The sequence below is a fragment of the Benincasa hispida genome, chromosome 11 (assembly GCF_009727055.1).
Source record: "Benincasa hispida cultivar B227 chromosome 11, ASM972705v1, whole genome shotgun sequence".
NCBI classification, from domain to species: domain Eukaryota; kingdom Viridiplantae; phylum Streptophyta; class Magnoliopsida; order Cucurbitales; family Cucurbitaceae; genus Benincasa; species Benincasa hispida.
Window position 1 is genome coordinate 21,082,662 of NC_052359.1, and position 17,941 is coordinate 21,100,602.

Below are 17,941 nucleotides of genomic sequence, written 5' to 3' on the forward strand. Positions count from 1 at the left end.
TAAAGGTATTAACGCATCCAGGAACTTAGTGGTCGGTCTCCTTAAAAGTCATCAGAACCCTTGTGTCCAAGAAACTGCTTCCAGAAGTGCGACTTTGGGTTTATTTGGTGAAACAGCGACTCATCTCGACTTCACATAACAAAACAATTTTGAGGGATATAGTCATGGTCGCATACTGCATCGCACGCGGAATTACAATAGATGTGGGCCAGTTGATCACAAGACAGATTCGAGGTTTTGTGGGGCATATAAGAGGCCAATATTTCTTTCCTTAGACAGTCTCAAGCCTATGCCTCTCACTAGGTGTGGGTATTGAAGAGGAACCAATGCCGGAAGTACATGGTCTCATCAACGTCAAGGAAAAAGTCCAAAAGCCATCACCGCAAGATCAAGAACCCTTGGACCCTTTGCCTTTGATCATTCGCCCTCTAAGCCCTACTACAGAACCCCTCTCCCCACTCCCTGAACATTTTACTAACCTTCTCCTCGCTCCTGCTTCACCCAATGCATATCCAGTAGCTCCATCCTCCCCTTCATCTTCACTGCAATTTTCCCCTCCACCACCGCATGTTGATGAACCATGTGATTTGGGTGAAAGCACTTCTGTTCAACCCTAAACATTGATGGTGAAACATTGCAGGTGTAGCCCACCATTGCCACCTTAGCTATTGAACTTGTTGATATGTGTTCTCTTCTTTCTCATCAACATGATTATTTCTGCCAGCAAATAAATGAGGTAAACGAGTGACAAGAAGAGTTGCAATGCAGTGTTGCCATGAAAAGGCAGATGCTGATCAATATTCAATGCAATATTTACACGATCCACCTGAACCAAAGACAAGTAGCAGAGCGCAACCATGAGTATTTCAACTTCTTGACAGCCTATCTCCATGGTCCCATGGTGCCTCCACACTTACAGCAACATTTGCAGTTTGAAGAAGCTCCTCGTGTTCCTCCACAAAACCCTCCTTCTGAATCTCCTTCTCCATAATTCTACAAAATTCTTTTGCAGTCATTTTTTGCATTTTTATTTCATTCATTAATTCCTATGTATAGAAGCTATTACTTGATTCTTTGAACATGCTTAAAATTATGTATTGTGTTATTTGTATACTTGGTTAATTTTTAATACAACTAAGTAACAATTCTTTCCGTATGCGTTAGCCTCTTATTTATCATCCTTTGTCAATTATTGCGATGTTCTTTATCTTTTATTTTGTGTTATTCATTGCGTTGCCATGATGAATTATATGCATAACCTTCAAAACATTTCCCACACTTTGTATTTTCTAACTAACACTTAGATAATTCGTAGCAATAACACTGCTTTACCTTTTATCCTTCAAAATTCAGCTCAAACCTTCTTTTCAAAATTTTGACTAAGTGTTTGTCTATTCTGTCCAAAACAACGCAATGAGGACCCTGCGCATCTCTAAATTTGGGGGTGGGGAAGGTCTGTGCAAATGTGATCAAGTTATGCGGTCATTAAGAAAATGCGTTCATTATAAAAAAAAAAATATTTTTCATACAAACTCCAATGTCAGTGCAAGGGAAATAAAAAAATAATCCCAACCTGATAAGAGTTAAGTCATGAAAGGGACCTGCTCGTAGTTGGATGTTCGCATGACACCCATGGGAGCAAGCCAAAATGAAGGTGGATTTCCAAGAACGATGCAACATAAAAAAAATGAGAGAAAAATAAAAGAATATAAGAGACAACTTCTCTGACCAGCAAAAGTTAAACTTAGCTGAAAATCAAGAGTTGACGTTGAGATTGACATACAACCGTAGTTGGATATTCGCATGACACCCGTGGGAATAAGCCAAAATGAAGGATGTAACCATGATCAACAGTCTCTAATAAAATAACACAGCCCGACCACCGCATTCAAGTCATACCAAGTTGTTTTTGCATGAAGAGGTAAACATTCTTTTTAAAACTAGAAGGGAATTTTTTAGTAGATATTTGTTGTATAGAAGAATAAACTAAGGCTTATTTATGAATTATCAAGGATAGAAAGAAATTGCATTGTTAAGAGATGTTGCCTAAGGGGAGCATTCGAAGCAACCAGTCGACTCAAAAATTTAGGATAAGAACTGAACAATATTGCCTTAGTGAAGATATGCTTGAGGACAAGCATATATCTAAATTTGGGGGTGTGATAACTTGTAGAAATACAAGTTATTTATACTGTTTTATTTAGATATTGCGGCAAAAAGAAAGAAAAGTTGCGTCGATAGTATAGAAATTGGCTAAGAAATGCGAGAATTATAAAATGTCATCAATACATCCACTAACACCATTGCGATGGTAGAATAAAATGTTTCAATTTCTGTTTTACAGAAAATCAGTCACCGCATGCGTTCATGGCTAAAAGATGAAAGAAACAACGCATCTACGTCGCATTGCGCCCATCATTCAGGAATGAAGAGATGATCAACGCAATGACGACGCATGTGACAATCGATCAAGAGCTTAGCGATCAACGCAAATTCAACCCCATGCGGTAATAAAAAAATAACACCACATGCGGCGATCGATCGAAGATGTAAAGAGCAACGCATTTGCAGAGGATTCTGACAAATGTACAGCTTTCAGTTGTGCATTTCTGATGGGTTGATTGCGTAACAAAAGGAATATTCACTCTGGCATTTCAGGAACTACCATAACCATACAGTGGGGACCATAAAGTCAAAGAGCCAAGCTTCACCTATAAATAGCTTCTGCAAATTCACTAAGAGATATACTTGAATACATAGAGACATGTATATACTGATTTGAGAGAGAGAATGGTTTGAAGCGATTTCCAGAGTAGATCTGGGATAATTACAAGACAAGGCTGAGAGGTGAGTCTTCGGACAAAGAATCCTTCCAATCCCCACCGTTGAAGCTCTGTGCGAAGGTCATTTCTACCAGAAGAGAGCAAGCCTGAGAGGGAAGTTCTCCTCTCCATTTCTACCACACGCTGGCAAGCAAAACCTCCGTCTAGGATTAGTGTCAAAACGTTAACACTTTTCTGTATTTGTTTCTAATCTCTATTTAATCACTTGTATTCATCTTCTTAATCTTTCATTCACACCATGTATCGAACGCTTAATCTTAGTATTAAATGTTATGATCATTTTCATTGTCATCTCTCTGTCTATTTCCGTTCATCCATAATCCATTTTCTCCATGATGTTTTCCTAATTCCCTGGGTAAATAGCAAGAATTAAGCAAGTAAATTAATTTGTGTTAAGGAAATAATTATGTTTAGCTAAAGCATGCTCGACAATATCTTCACCTGTGAGAGCAGAAGTGTAGATGTTATTCCGCCTATTGAGAGAAGGTTGGAAGAATGCGTTAACTAAAGCAAGAAGTATTTCCAGAGATGGAAACAACCTTGCATTCATCACGTTCATCCCTATTTCACCATAGAGATATGGAAACGCAGCCAATCACCAAGAGGTGTACACTAAGGGAAAGCGGAACCTTAGTTGCATCTTTAACGCAATTAACAAACTTGCGATGTTTGTACTATTTATTCCTTCTATTACTGATTCATCCATAAAGACTTGCCATCGCATACCACAATCCTTTGTATAACTTCACAGTCAGTCTCAAACTCAGTATCATGTATCATGTATCTTGTATCTTGTATCATATTAGTTTAGGACTTTATTTTATCAATGCAATTTTATTTCATCACAATTTACATTATTGTATAAACAACCATTCGTTATTAATTGTAAAAACCGGTCGCATATACCACATGAGTAACACATTAACGAAAAAAATCCTTGTGTTCGACCTCGGATTATTCTGAGAAACTTGCATTGGAATTATACTTGGTTTCAGCGCAAGGAAACTTGTGACACACATTACTCAATCGCATACTACACGCATATCATTAACAACGCATATTTAGAAGTAGTATCGTATAAAGACTAAAGATATAAAAACGTCGTGTCAAGTATATGGCACAGTGCACGCATAATAAGGAAACCATTCTTTAGCATTACATCGGTCTATATATNGCCCAAATTAGTTGGCCCATGGTCACTCACTAAGTATCCCATCTTTGATTAAATTTTTTATTTTTTTAATATATATATAATGGGGATGGGTCCCCCTAACGAGGAATCCCCGTCCCCACCTTCAATTGACGGGGATGGGGGCAGGGATGGAGGCAAATACCCCCTGTGGGGATGGGGATGAAGAGTTCCCCCCACCCTGGCCCGGCCCCATTGCCAACCCTAGTTTTAGCTTGAAGCTTGTTGGGGTTGGTGTCCTAAATCTCATGGTTTAAAGGAACATTAAACATGTATATGGTTTAAAGGAACTCTAAATAGAGAACCAATGAGTGGAAGTGGATCATTCCAAACTCCATTGAGAAAGAACACAAACAATCACAGTCTAAAAGAACAGATTATGCATAATAAGTAAATTACAAGCATGCTTCTTAAAAGAATGAACAAGGTATAGAGTATGCAAACCTTTGAAGAACACTTTCTTCAAGTATCCCTCGATCAATCTCCAATGCATCCAAATAAGTACTCGAACACAACAATCAGAACAGCCAACAGCACAAACTAAAGAATCCTCGATCACTATCGAGTCTAACTCAATCCTCGACCCTCGAACGGAATAAGAACACCACTACAAGAGTTACCTGGGTATTCTAGTGTGAGAATCCAGGAGTTATGGGCTCTGTGTGGCTTTTGATAGAGGAATGAAGGAGGTAGACGATTGAGTAAGTGGGAGATGGAAGAAGTCTATGTATAGACTAGATACTCAATTGTGTAGTAAGAAGAAGCCTATCATATAGATTTGCTACTCGATCGTGTAGTGACAAGTAAATGAGTAACTATCGTATAGTAAACTCGATACTTGATCGTGTAGGCTATGAGATGTTATCATTTGGTAAAACTATTTTACTCGATAGTCTTTTCCTTTGTGAAACGATATAATGAATTAACTATCTGACTTGGAAAACAACTTTCCTTTTATCTCACAGTTACCATAAAACTACCAATAACCTCCCACTCAATTTGGTTATTAAAGAAAAAGATTAATTAGTTATCATGTACGTGAATAACTGACTAAACTCTTTAATCATGAGATCCACCATCTGTTATGTAACACCCCAGGCCCAAGATTCGAACCAGGATTCGGAATCCGAATTCGGCACCTGATGGCCCCGGCATTCCCCTACATCCCCTATGACCTGACTACGTCATCTTCACTTGCCTTGAATTCTTTTAGAAGTGAAAGTTTTCCCCATGAATAAACACTGGTCCTTTCAACGTGCTTGTCCTCACTTACATGCATCCTAGGAAAATTCCCAGGAGGTCATCCAATATAATATTGCTCCAAGCTAAGCATGCTTAACTTTGGAGTTCTTATGATTGAGCCACCGAAAAGGATGGTGCACCTTGTTGGTATAGGTAGTAACTTTCAATTCTTTTAAGCCTTTCTGAACCATACTTTCATGTCCTTAGGATCCCTCTCATTCAAATGTGATATCGATTCATTCATGTACCCCTCCTGAAATCGGGTCGTTAACGTTAATTGTTGGTCACTCCACTAAAGACCGATAGCTGCACTCTTTGCACTATAAATATATTTCTGTGTCCATTGCATATAAACAATCAACAGTGCGATCACCCTTCACAAATCGCTCATAAATACAGTTGGGCCACTTTACCATTTTGCCCCTATAGTTACATCTAACTCTTTAAGTACCACTGATTCCTCTAATGAACAATAAGTCATAGTCCTAATATGACTGAGTTCTTTCTTCCCAAGAGAGGGTGTGGCCACTATGTTCAAGACCCGGAATCAGCTGGGGAGCAATTAATCTACTTACCCCTGCTTCGGGGAAGGAGTGAATTCCGTCTTATGTAGCTGACTTTCCAACTCCCCAATCAGACGAATCCTAAAAACGGTAGGCTTGTTGAGTTGGCAATCTGGCCATTCTCACCCATACAAATCGAAGAACCACCCTCATGAGCAGGAGTTCCCAACTCACTAATGATTAAGGTCATATCACCTATGGTCATCCTAGTGAAAAATTATGAACGGTGTTATATAAAGAGACTAATCATTTCGTGGTCCGGTCTTATACAAACTCTTTCTATAGTATACCCCCGCTCACATGTCTCCACATGAATGGTCAGGATCAGACCATTTGTAGCACTTTACAATACTTATAACATCTACAAAGTGGGTCGTATCTATGGTGTCACCAGGATAAAGTATCACTCCTTTTATCCTTATACTATAAACCAATTAGGTTATTACTTAAGGCATGATCCACTTATATGTCTCCATATACATGCTTAAGTTACATAAAATAACCTTGGATCTTAGTTTATTGGATTGAGTAAATGCATATAAAATAACACTTATTTTATTAATAACAATATGTTTACAGAGTGTTTACAAACTACGAGATACCATGAGAATTAGGACACCAATCCCAACATGGTTGACATACAAGTGGATAATGTTTAAGTAATAAGCTAAATGGTTTGTAGTATATGGATAAGGTTGGGTACCTTATCCTGATGGCATTGCAGATATCGTCCACTTTGTAATTGTTACAATAGTTGTAAAGTGTTACAAGCGATATGATTTTAATCGTTCATGTGGAGACATGTGAGTGGGGTATTCTATACAAAGAGTTTATGTAAGATCGAATTGTGAAATGTTTAGTCTATCTTTATAACATCGTTACTTGAAGAGATTAATATTTCAAGAAGATGACCATAGGTGACTTGACCTTAATCCTGAGTGAGTTGTGAACTCCTGCCTATGAGGGCAATCATTTGATCTGTATGGGTGAGAGTGTCCAAATCCATTGACTTAATATGCCTACCAATTGGGGATTTGTCCATGTAAGGAGTTGGGAACATAGTTACACAAAATGGAATTCATTCCTTCCGACTTCAGGGTAAGTAGATGAATTGCTCCCTTTATAGCTAATTTCGAGTCTTGAAGAATGATGACTCACCTTTTCACTGGCCTGAGAGGGATTATTTTATAGTTGGACTATAAACTATTTGTTTATTAGAAGAACCAGTGGTACTGAATTAGTTAGATGTAATTACAAGGGTAAAATGGTCATTTGATCCAGTTGTAGTTAAAGACAATTCGTGAAGGGTTGACTTACTGTGGAATGGTTATATCCATGGACACAAGAATATAACTACAGTACGAAGAGTGCAACTGTGGGTCTTGATTTGAGTGACCTACAGTTAATGAATGTTGATTAATTTAACTAAGGAGTTTAATTAACCTCGTATCATTGGAGGTTCTAATCTATAGGTCCATAAGGTCCCCTTGTTAGCTTATTAAGAGTAAAAGATAAGTATCCATTAGTTTTGAATTAATTTAATTTTTTCAAATTAAATAAGGGAATTAATCGTATAAGATACAATTAATATAATGTATATAGATACATTATATTATAAAATTAATTTTGAATAAGATTAAAAAAAATTATACTTTATAATATAAATATTTGGATAAGGTTTAAATACTATTTAGGTGAATGAGATTCATATGAATATAGGTTAAAATTAATATGAATGAGATTCATATTAAAACTATAGGTTATGTGATGTGTGTTGGGACTGGTGTCTTAATTCTCCTGGTGGTCTTGTAGTTTGAAAACACCTCTATAAACACATTGTTATTAATAAAATAAATGTTATTTTATATGCACTTACTCATATCCAATAAACTAAGATCCGTGGTTATTTCATATAACTTAAGCATGTATGTGAGACATACAAGTGGATCATGACTTAAGTAATAACCTAAATGGTCTATAGTATAAGGATAAAGGAGGGATACCTTAACCTAGTGACACTACGAATACAACCCACTTTGTAGATGTTATAAGGGTTGTAAAGTGCTACAATGGTCTGATCCTAACCATTTATGTAAAGACATGTGAGCGGAAGTGTCTTATACAAATGGTTTGTATAAGACCGGACCACGAGTTGATTAGTCTCTTTATATAACACCGTTGATAATTGAGACTTACATTTCACTAAAATGACCATAGGTGACATTACCTTAATCCTGAGTGAGTTGGGAACTCCTACCTATGAGTGCGGTCCTTTGATTAGTATGGGTGAGAGTGGTCCGATTACCAACTCAACAAGCCTACCTTTTTGTGGATTTGTCTGATTGGGGAGCTGGGAACTCAGCTACACAAGATGAAATTCACTCCTTCCCTGCAGTAGGGGTAAGTAGATAAATTGCTCCCTTAAGGGCTGATTCTGGGTCTTGAATATAGTGGTCACACCCTCTCTTTGGAAGAGAAGACTCAATCATAGTAGGACTATGACTTATTGTTCATTAGAAGAATCAATGGTACTTAAAGAGTTAAATGTAACTACAGGGGCAAAATGATAAATTGGCCCAACTGTACTTATGAGCGATTTGTGAAGGGTCATCGCACTGTTGATTGGTTATATGGACACAGAAACATATCTGTAGTGAGAAGAGTGCAACTGTCGGTCTTTAGTGGAGTGCCCGGCAGTTAACGGATAGTGGATCTCGTGACTAAAGAGCTTTTTCAGTTATTCATGTACCATTGGAGCTTCAAACTATAGGTCTATAAGGTCCCCTTGGTAGCTCAATGGATTTAAGTTGATAATCAATTTTTGGGCTAGTTTGAAGTGGTCAAATTAACAAGGAGGAATTTGATTATATATGATATAATTAAATTGGTTCAATTATATGTGATATAATTGATATGATATATTAGATACATTAATTGGAGGAATTGATATAAATATGATTTATATTAAATTAAGGAGTCAAGAACTATAGTTTAAATATTACATATGATGTGATATTAAAACCATAGTTATAAATATAATATGATAAGTTATTTATTATATTTATTTATATAAAAACAATTATGAGACAATTGTTTAGTTGGTTATTTTCTCTTTTAACCGTACAAGTGGAGAAAAACACTCGTGTAATTGAGCGAGATATTAAGTGATTGAGCGAGATTTGCTGAACGATCGTGTAAACAATCTAGCAAGAGACTAAGTGATTGAGCAAGATTTTCTAAACGGTCGTGTAATGATCTAGCGAGAGACTAAGCGATTGAGAGAGATTTGCTAAACGATTATGTAAATGATCTAGCGAGAGACTAAACGATCGACTCTAAATGATAGCTCACGAGAGCGAGAGATTGCTATCCAATTGTTCACGAGAGCGAGAGATTTCCAAAAGAAGAGTTCTTTAAGGTATGTCTCTCAATTCTTCTTGTATTTGTTTAAGAAAGCATGTTGTAATTTTGTTTAAGGTGCATAACTATTCTTGTCTGTTTGTGAATGCATTGATTCTTGCACAATGGGCTTGGAAAGATTTTGCTTCCGCTCATGGAGATCTATTTTTAGATTTCCTACAATGTGGTTTGAATATGATTAAAATAATATTAAATATTTGTTTCTGAAACTCCTCTAGAATTATGGAGAGGTCTAAAGATAGTTTACGACATTTCAGGATTTGGGGTTGTCCAGCATATGTGCTTGAGGAAAATCCAAAGAAATTGGAACCGCGTTCAAAATTATGCTTATTCATAGGCTATCTCAAGCAAACGAAAGAAGGTTACTTCTTTAATCTTAAAGAAAATAAAGTATTTGTATTGAAAAATGCTACGTCTTTAGAATAGGACCACATCAGAAGTATAAGTCATGAAGTAAAATCTTATTAATGAGCTTTCCAATGAATCTAATGAAACTTCAACAAGAGTTGTTGAAGAGGCTAATACATTGATAAAAGTTGTTGATGTTAGTTCATCTTGTCGAGCACATCCACCTCAAGAGTTAATGATACCTCGATGTAGTGGGAGGGTTATAAACCCATCTGCTCACTATATGGGTTTAACAGAAACCTTAGCCAATCATATCAAATGACTATGTTAAGGATCCATTGACCTATAATCAGACAATGAACGATGTGGACAAAGATGAATGAGTTAAGGTTATGGATCTGGAAATGGAATCTATGTACTTCAATTTTGTCTAAGATTTTGTAGATCAACCTAATGGGATAAAACCTATAGGTATAAATGGATCTACAAGAGAGAAAGAGGTGTAGATAGTAAGGTGCAAATCTTTAAAGCTAGACTAGTGGCAAAGAGTTATACCTAGGTTCAGGGGGTGGACTATGAAGAAACTTTCTCACTTGTTGCCATGCTTAAGTCTATCTCAATTCTCCATTGCCATATATTATGACTATGAGATATGAAAAATGGATGTTAAGACTGTTTGTTTTAATGGTAATCTTGAAAATAACTATTTACATGTAGCAACTAGATGGATTCATTAAATAAGGTCAAGAAAAAATGGTTTGCAAGCTTAATCGGCTAATTTACGGATTGAATCAAGCATCTCGATCTTGGAATATAAGATTTGATACTGCGATAAAGTCTTATAGCTTTGACTAGAATGTTGTTGAACATTGTGTCTACAAGAAAATCATCAACAATTCAATAGCTTTCTTAGTGTTGTATGTGGACGACATTTTACTCATTGGGAATGACGTAGATCTACTGACATATGTAAAGAAATGGCTAGCCGCCTAATTCCAAATGAAAGATTTGGATGAGGCGTAGTTTGTTCTAGGGGTCCAGATCAACAAAACATCGACCTTGTCTGAGGCATTGTATATTGACAAGATGCTTGTCAGATATTCGATGCACAATTCCAAAAGGAATTTAGTACCTTTCAAGAATGTAATTGTATTGTCTAAGAAACAGTGTTCTAAGGCTCCTCAAGAGGTTGAGAAAATGAGATGGATTCCTTATGTATTGAGCGTGGGCAGCCTTATGTATGTCATGTTATATACAAGGCCTGACATTTGATATGTAGTAAAGATTGTTAGTAGATATCAGTCCAATCCAGGATTTGATCACTGGATTACAGTTAAGACCATCCTCAAGTATCTTCGAAGAATGACGGACTACATGCTTGTCTATGGAGCTAAGGATTTGTTCCTTATAAGATATACTAACTCTCATTTTCAGACTGATAGGGATTTTAGGAAATACACATCAGGATCAATCCTAAGAAATTAGAACCACGTTCAAGGTTATGCTTATTTGTAGGCTACCCCAAGGGAACGAGAGGTGGTTATTTCTTTGATCCTAAAGAAAATAAAGTATTTGTATCGAAAAATGCTACTTTTCTTGAGGAAGACCACATAAGGGAGCACAGACCCAGAAGTAAAATCTTGTTGAATGAGATTTCCAAATAAACTACTGAATCTTCAATAAGAGTTATTGAAGAGCCTATTACCTCAACAAGAGTTGTTGAAGTTGAAGGAAATCGGAAGCGAGATTTCCATGAGCAACGGAACAAGACTATTCCAAATTACAATAATGAATGAACATATATTTATAGTCGTCTTCAATACAAACGGTTATACAAATAATTCCATAAATTACAGCATGAATAAACTCAAATGCCTAAAGATCAAACACTACACACATATGAGGATGCGTCTCCACACTCCCTTGCGCAACTCTGATCGAACAACAGCCACCACGAGCGCTCGATCTACACGACCACAACATAGCATGAACACCGCATGAACTCTTCGTGGTTGTTCTCAATGATCTCCTCAGTCACGATCTCCTCTGCAATAACGAATGGCCTCCACAGCACCACGAACGGTCTCCAGAAAACCTCAACGGTGTCGAGTTGAGTCTGACACCACCAACAAGGCTACCTTGGTATTCTCGGTGTGAGAATCTAGAGGGTGGGCTCTGTTCGGACATGGTATCAAGCAGACGCATAGACGAAAAAACAATCGCATACACGACTGGGCAAGTGGGAGATGGCGGAGACCTATCGTATAGGTCGATGCCCAATCATTTAGATAAAACTATGTGATCGTTTAGTAAAAGCTATGCAATCGTTTAGTCTATCGTTTAGCTCAGTCTATCACGTATAGACTCTACACGATCGTTTACCTTGGGCCAGCGATCGTCTAGCAAAGCTATGCGATCGTTTAGTAAATACTGCACGATCGTTTAGTAAATACTGCACGATCGTTTAGCTCTACTCTGCACGATCATTTAGCTCGCCCAGCCATCGTTTAGTAAATCCAAATTTACTTGACGACTTCGTGAGTTTCTTTTTTTCCGGAGAGAAAACTCAAAATCCTTTTCAATCTTTTGTAAAAACTTTTTTTTTAATAGGAAACCATTTTCCTTTTAAACTCACGGTTACCATGATCCAATAACCACCCACTACTTTGGTTATTTAAAAGAAAAAGAATTAATTATCCAATAATTAATATTATTATAAACATAAATGATAACCAACTTATCATATTATATTTATAACATATAGTTTTAATATTTCATCTCATGAAACATATAAACTATAGTTATTTTTCTATTCCATGGTACTTAATGTAAATCTCATTTACATCAATCATCCTCTAGATGTATCTTGTACATCATACCGATTTTATCATATATAATCAAAATACCTATTGTCAATTTGAACATTTCAAATCAACACCAAGAACTAATCCTCAACTGAATCTAAGCTACCAAGGGGATCTCATGGGCCTGTAGCTCGAAGCTCTAATGGTACATGAATAACTGACTAAACTCTTTAGTCACGAGATCCACCATCCATTAACTGCCAGACACTCCACTAAAGATCGACAGTTGAACTCTCCTTACCACAGATATATTATGTGTCCATCTTAACCAATTAGTAGTGTCGGGTCGTTCTAGTGGCAAAGGAACCACATAGTGAAGGTGGGTATCACCTGAATGCGGGGGTATTCAACAGGAATGCCTCCAAGCATACTGTCACTAAGAAGATAAGAGAGTGCTTTACCGAAGGGGAGGAGCTCTCTTCCAGATTCAATTATCGGAAGAATATTTTCATAAGATGCTTCTACACATCAGACTAACTAGAGTTCATGCTTTCCTGCGTGAGACAAAGGAAGCCAATTTTCTTACTCGGCGGGAAGGTAAACTGACAACCCTTCACAGATCGCTCATAAGTACAGCTGGGCCAATAACCATTATGCCCCTGTAGTTACATCTGTCTCTTTAAGTACCACTGATCCCTCTAATGAACATAAATCATAGTCTTACTATGACAGAGTCTTCTCTTCTGAAGAGAAGCTGTGGCCACTATGTTCAAGCCCCGAAATCAGCCCTTAAAGGAGCAATCTCTCTACTTATCCCTGCTTCGAGAAAGAAGTGAATTCCATATTGTGGATTGAGTTCCCAGCTCCCAGATCAGATAAGTCCCCAAAAAGGTAGGCATGTTGAGTTGACAATCTGGCCACTCTCACTCACCCATACTAATCAAAGGACCGCCTTCAAAGGCAGGAGTTCCCAAAACACTCAGGATTGAGGTCATGTCACCTATGGTCGTTTAGGTGAGATGCAAGTCTCTAGTATCAACGACGTTATATATAGAGTCTAGTCATCTCGTGGTCCAGGTCTTATACAAACTCTTTGTATAGGACACCCCCGCTCCACGTCTCCACATGAATGGTCAGGATCTATCATCTATAGTAGTTTACAATAGTTACAAACCACTACAAAGCGGGTCGTATCCGTAGTGTCACCAGGATCAGGAATCCCACCTCAATCCTTATACTATAAATCGATTTAAGTTATCACTTAAGGCATGATCCACTTGTATATCACATATACATGCTTAAGTTCACATAAGATAACCAAGGAGCTTTGTTTATTGGATATGAGTAAATGCCAGAATTAAATAACACTTATTTTATTCATTGAACAATGTGTATCTTTATAAAACAACGAGACTCCGGGAGAATTAGAATACCAATCCCAACAATGTCCCACTTGTTCTAATGACTCGGGAGACTAATATACAATACAATATAAAAATGTACAATATATAATAAACTAGAGCATACCCCAGTATCATCTCCCACTTGCCCTAGACAAGTTGCCGCATGTCTCGCAGACCCAGACTCTCTAGGTGACACTCGAACACATTAATCGTGAGGGCCTTTGTAAAAGGATCAGCAACGTTGCATCCTATAAGGATCAGATCCTTATCTCCATATACAAGTATAAATGGACTTACAGTACCAGGAAATCTACTGAGCTGTTGATGATCTTCTTGTAAACACAAGGCTCATCAACATTCTGGTCAAAGCCAAACAACTATTGCACCAGTGTCAAATCTGATGTTCCAAGATCTAGATGCTTGTTTCAGCCCATAAGTGGACCTATTATGCTGGCAAACTCTTTGCCCTTGATCTGGAACTATGAACCCCTCTGGTTGAGTCATATAGATGGTCTTCTCAAGATTACAATTAAGAAAGGCAGTCTTGATGTCCATTTTCCATATTTCATAATAATAAAATGTGGCTATGGACAGGAGAATCCTGATAGACTTCAGCATGACAACAGGTGAGAAAGTTTCCTCATAGTTAACTCCCTCAACCTGGGTATAACTCTTTACCACGAGTCTAGCCTTAAAGGTTTTCACCTTTCCATCTACACCTCTCTTTCGCTTATAGATCCACTTACACCTAATAGGTCTTACCCCATCAGGTGGATCAACAAGTTCCCAGATGTTATTGAAGTACATAGACTCCATTTCCTGGTTCATGGCCTTAACCCATTCATCTTTGTCAACATCCTCCATTACTTTCTTAAAAGACAATGGATCCTCAACTCCATCATTTATAATGACGTTATGGGCTTCAGTCAAACCCATGTAGCGATCCGGTGGGTTCATAACCCTCCTACTACATCGAGGTAGGCACAACTCTTGAGTTGGTTGACTAGACGTTCCAACCTCAACAACTCTTGTTGATCTTTCGGCCTGTTCAACAACTCTTGTTGAACCCTTAGCAATCTCAGTCTCACTAGAGATCTCATATAAAACGAGCTTACTTTGTGGCTTATGATCTCTCATGTGATCTTCTTCCAAGAAGATAGAATTAGAGGAAACAAACATTTTGTTTTCACTCGAATCATAGAAGTATCCTCCTCTCATTTCCTTAGGATAGCCTACAAAGAGGTAGACCTTCGAATGCGGTTCCTACTTCTTTGGGTTAGTCGTTAGCACATGTTTCGGACAGCCCCAAATCCTTAAGTGGCGTAAACTACCTTTACGGCCTATCTATAACTCAAAAGGTGTTTCAGAAACACTTTTCGAGGGAACGTTGTTCAGAATATAACATGCAGTTTGTACTGCATAACCCCAAAATGAGTTTGGAAGATGAGCATAACTCATCATAGACCGAACCATGTCCAACAATGTTCGATTTCTTCTTTCTGATACGCCATTTTGCTGAGGTGTACCAAGCGCATAGCCTGTCTCTTATACACATCTAGATGTGTATAAGAGACAGCTTAACAAGTTTTCAACTTCAACTTATACTCCTTGAACTTGTCAAGGGCTTCAAACTTACGTTGCATTAGGAAGAGATACCCAAACCTTGAATAATCATCTATGAAAGAGATGAAATGTTCATACCCACCTCGAGCTTTAACATTCATTGGACCATAGAGGCTGTCTCTTATACACATCTAGATGTGTATAAGAGACAGGATATACATATCTTGAATAATCATCTATGAAAGAGATGAAATGTTCATACCCACCTCGAGCTTTAACATTCATTGGACCATAGAGGTCTGAATGTACAAGCTCCAAAACTTCCCTGGCTCTGTAACCTTTTCCAGTATAAGGTCGTTTGGTCATCTTGCTTTCGAGGTAGGATTCACATACAGGCAAGGAGTTTTCTTCTGAACTCTTTAGAAGTCCACTTTTCACCAACTTCTCAATCCTATTGAGGTTGATGTGACCTAACCTTAGATGCCAAAGATGGGTGTTTTCCTTTGGAGAAACTTTTGGTCTTTTAGCTGTTGTTTCCGTACTAAACATTTCAATGTTAAACAAGGATTTTATGACTAATGGCCTTAGTACATATAAGTTATTTTCCATTGAACCATACCCAATCTCCATTCCATTCTTGAAAATAAACATTTTATTCTCATAAAATGAGACGGTGTAGCCTTGTTCAATGAGACAAGAAACCGAGATTAAGTTCCTCGTAATATGAGGAACTACAAAAACATTATCCAGTAACAGATAACGTTTCTTGTCAACAAATAACTTCAGCCTGCCTATAGCAACAGCTGAAACAACCTCACCAGTACCTACTCGAAGAGTCATCTCTTCTTGTGGCAACGTTTGTCAGAAACTGAATCCTTGGTAAGAGGAATTGACATGATTGGTAGCACCTGAATCAAGGATACAGGCAGAATCATCATTCTCTACCAGACATGTCTCCAAGACCAATAAATCATATTTACTATCTTGTCTCCTCTTTTGGAGAGTAGTGGGATGGAGGTCGTTTGCCACGAAATTCTTTTCACACGATTCTTTCCACTGTAAATAATCGGTCATTTTTAAAAGCTTTAAACGGAAATACAAACGAGTTGCTGAAAATAAAAACACATTGACCTACGTTAGGTTTGAAACAAATACCCGTTGTAAAACAAAACAACATCCAATAAGATTTTAGCAAAACTAACATGAACCCCGTGTGACATCGAGTTTCGCAATGATGCATCAAAGGTTTAGGACAAAAGCTGCCGAAGGGAGGTCAATTATCCCTCCTCTGAATTGAGAAGTTCTCAACCAGTCATTAATACCAGAACAACTCTTGTTCCTATAATGACAAGCCATCATTAATTTGGCCAAGAGATCATTAACTTACTTAACAATCTCCCGTAAGTGTGACCCACCATTTTAATCCCTAGAGGTCCGTCCCAAAAGGCCAATTCAAAGGGAAAAAAATCCGATTGGGGCAAAACCTAAAGCGACCCTATCAATTTCTAGAGTTCACCTTGATATTGACCAACTGCAAAAACCCATCCGAATGGGGACACTTCCAAGGTGACACGAGGGTGTACAGAATGATCTCACGATGTGAACCAATGATAGAGACCATAGGACGCGTTGACACACACCCTTCACCCACTTACTATAAATACTCTCTTCGTCCACCTTGATATTGACTCATGCAAACACCATCCGAAGGGGGATGCATCCTGGGCATCTCGAGGCCAAGCATGAATCTCACGGTGTGAACATACAGGGAGAAACGTGAGTGGAATCATAGACATATCTGATATGCCTCTTCCTCCAACTGAGTACTTTATAACCTAGGGTTTAGTTTACTTAGAAAAAACACGGCTAAGGATTTTAACTAAGTGACTTTTAGGTTTTCCCAAGAGTAACATTTACCTTGGATAGTTAAACAACTTTTGATCATCATCCATTAAACTCTTTAACAGAATCTTTGACCAAATCGTTGCATGCTTGTTGAAAATCTATCTAATTCACCTTTCCAGGTAGGTTCCCAGGTAGGGATGTTACGTTTCCATCAACTTAAGAACCCCAGCCTAGCCAGAACCCGCCTTAGACAAAAGGTCCCTTATAGATAGGTTACAACAAATTTAATCTTTTAATCAACCATTTTAATCCTATTAAACTGAGTTAAAAGATTAATCTAGGTTACTAAACTCTTTAGAACCATTTGAACTTAGGTTTATCTCAATCCAATTTTAAAACCCTTTTAAAAAACTTAAGTTCATCCTAAGTCCACATGCAACTCTGAATTATTGATTTTAGGTTGAATTTCCTTTATAACACTTATAAATGGAAACAACCACAATGCTAAGCTAACACATGCAAGGCATTCATAATGATTATAAATGGCCTAAGTGTCATGCTCAATGCATTGTCCATTCATTGCTACTTCTTTTATATAACATTTATACAAAACCGCAATGAAACAAGCAAAACATGCTTCCATTCACCCTTAGACTATAACATTTATAATAAAAGGATGATGCATGATAATGCTCACTGCATGCAAAATATAACTCTTATA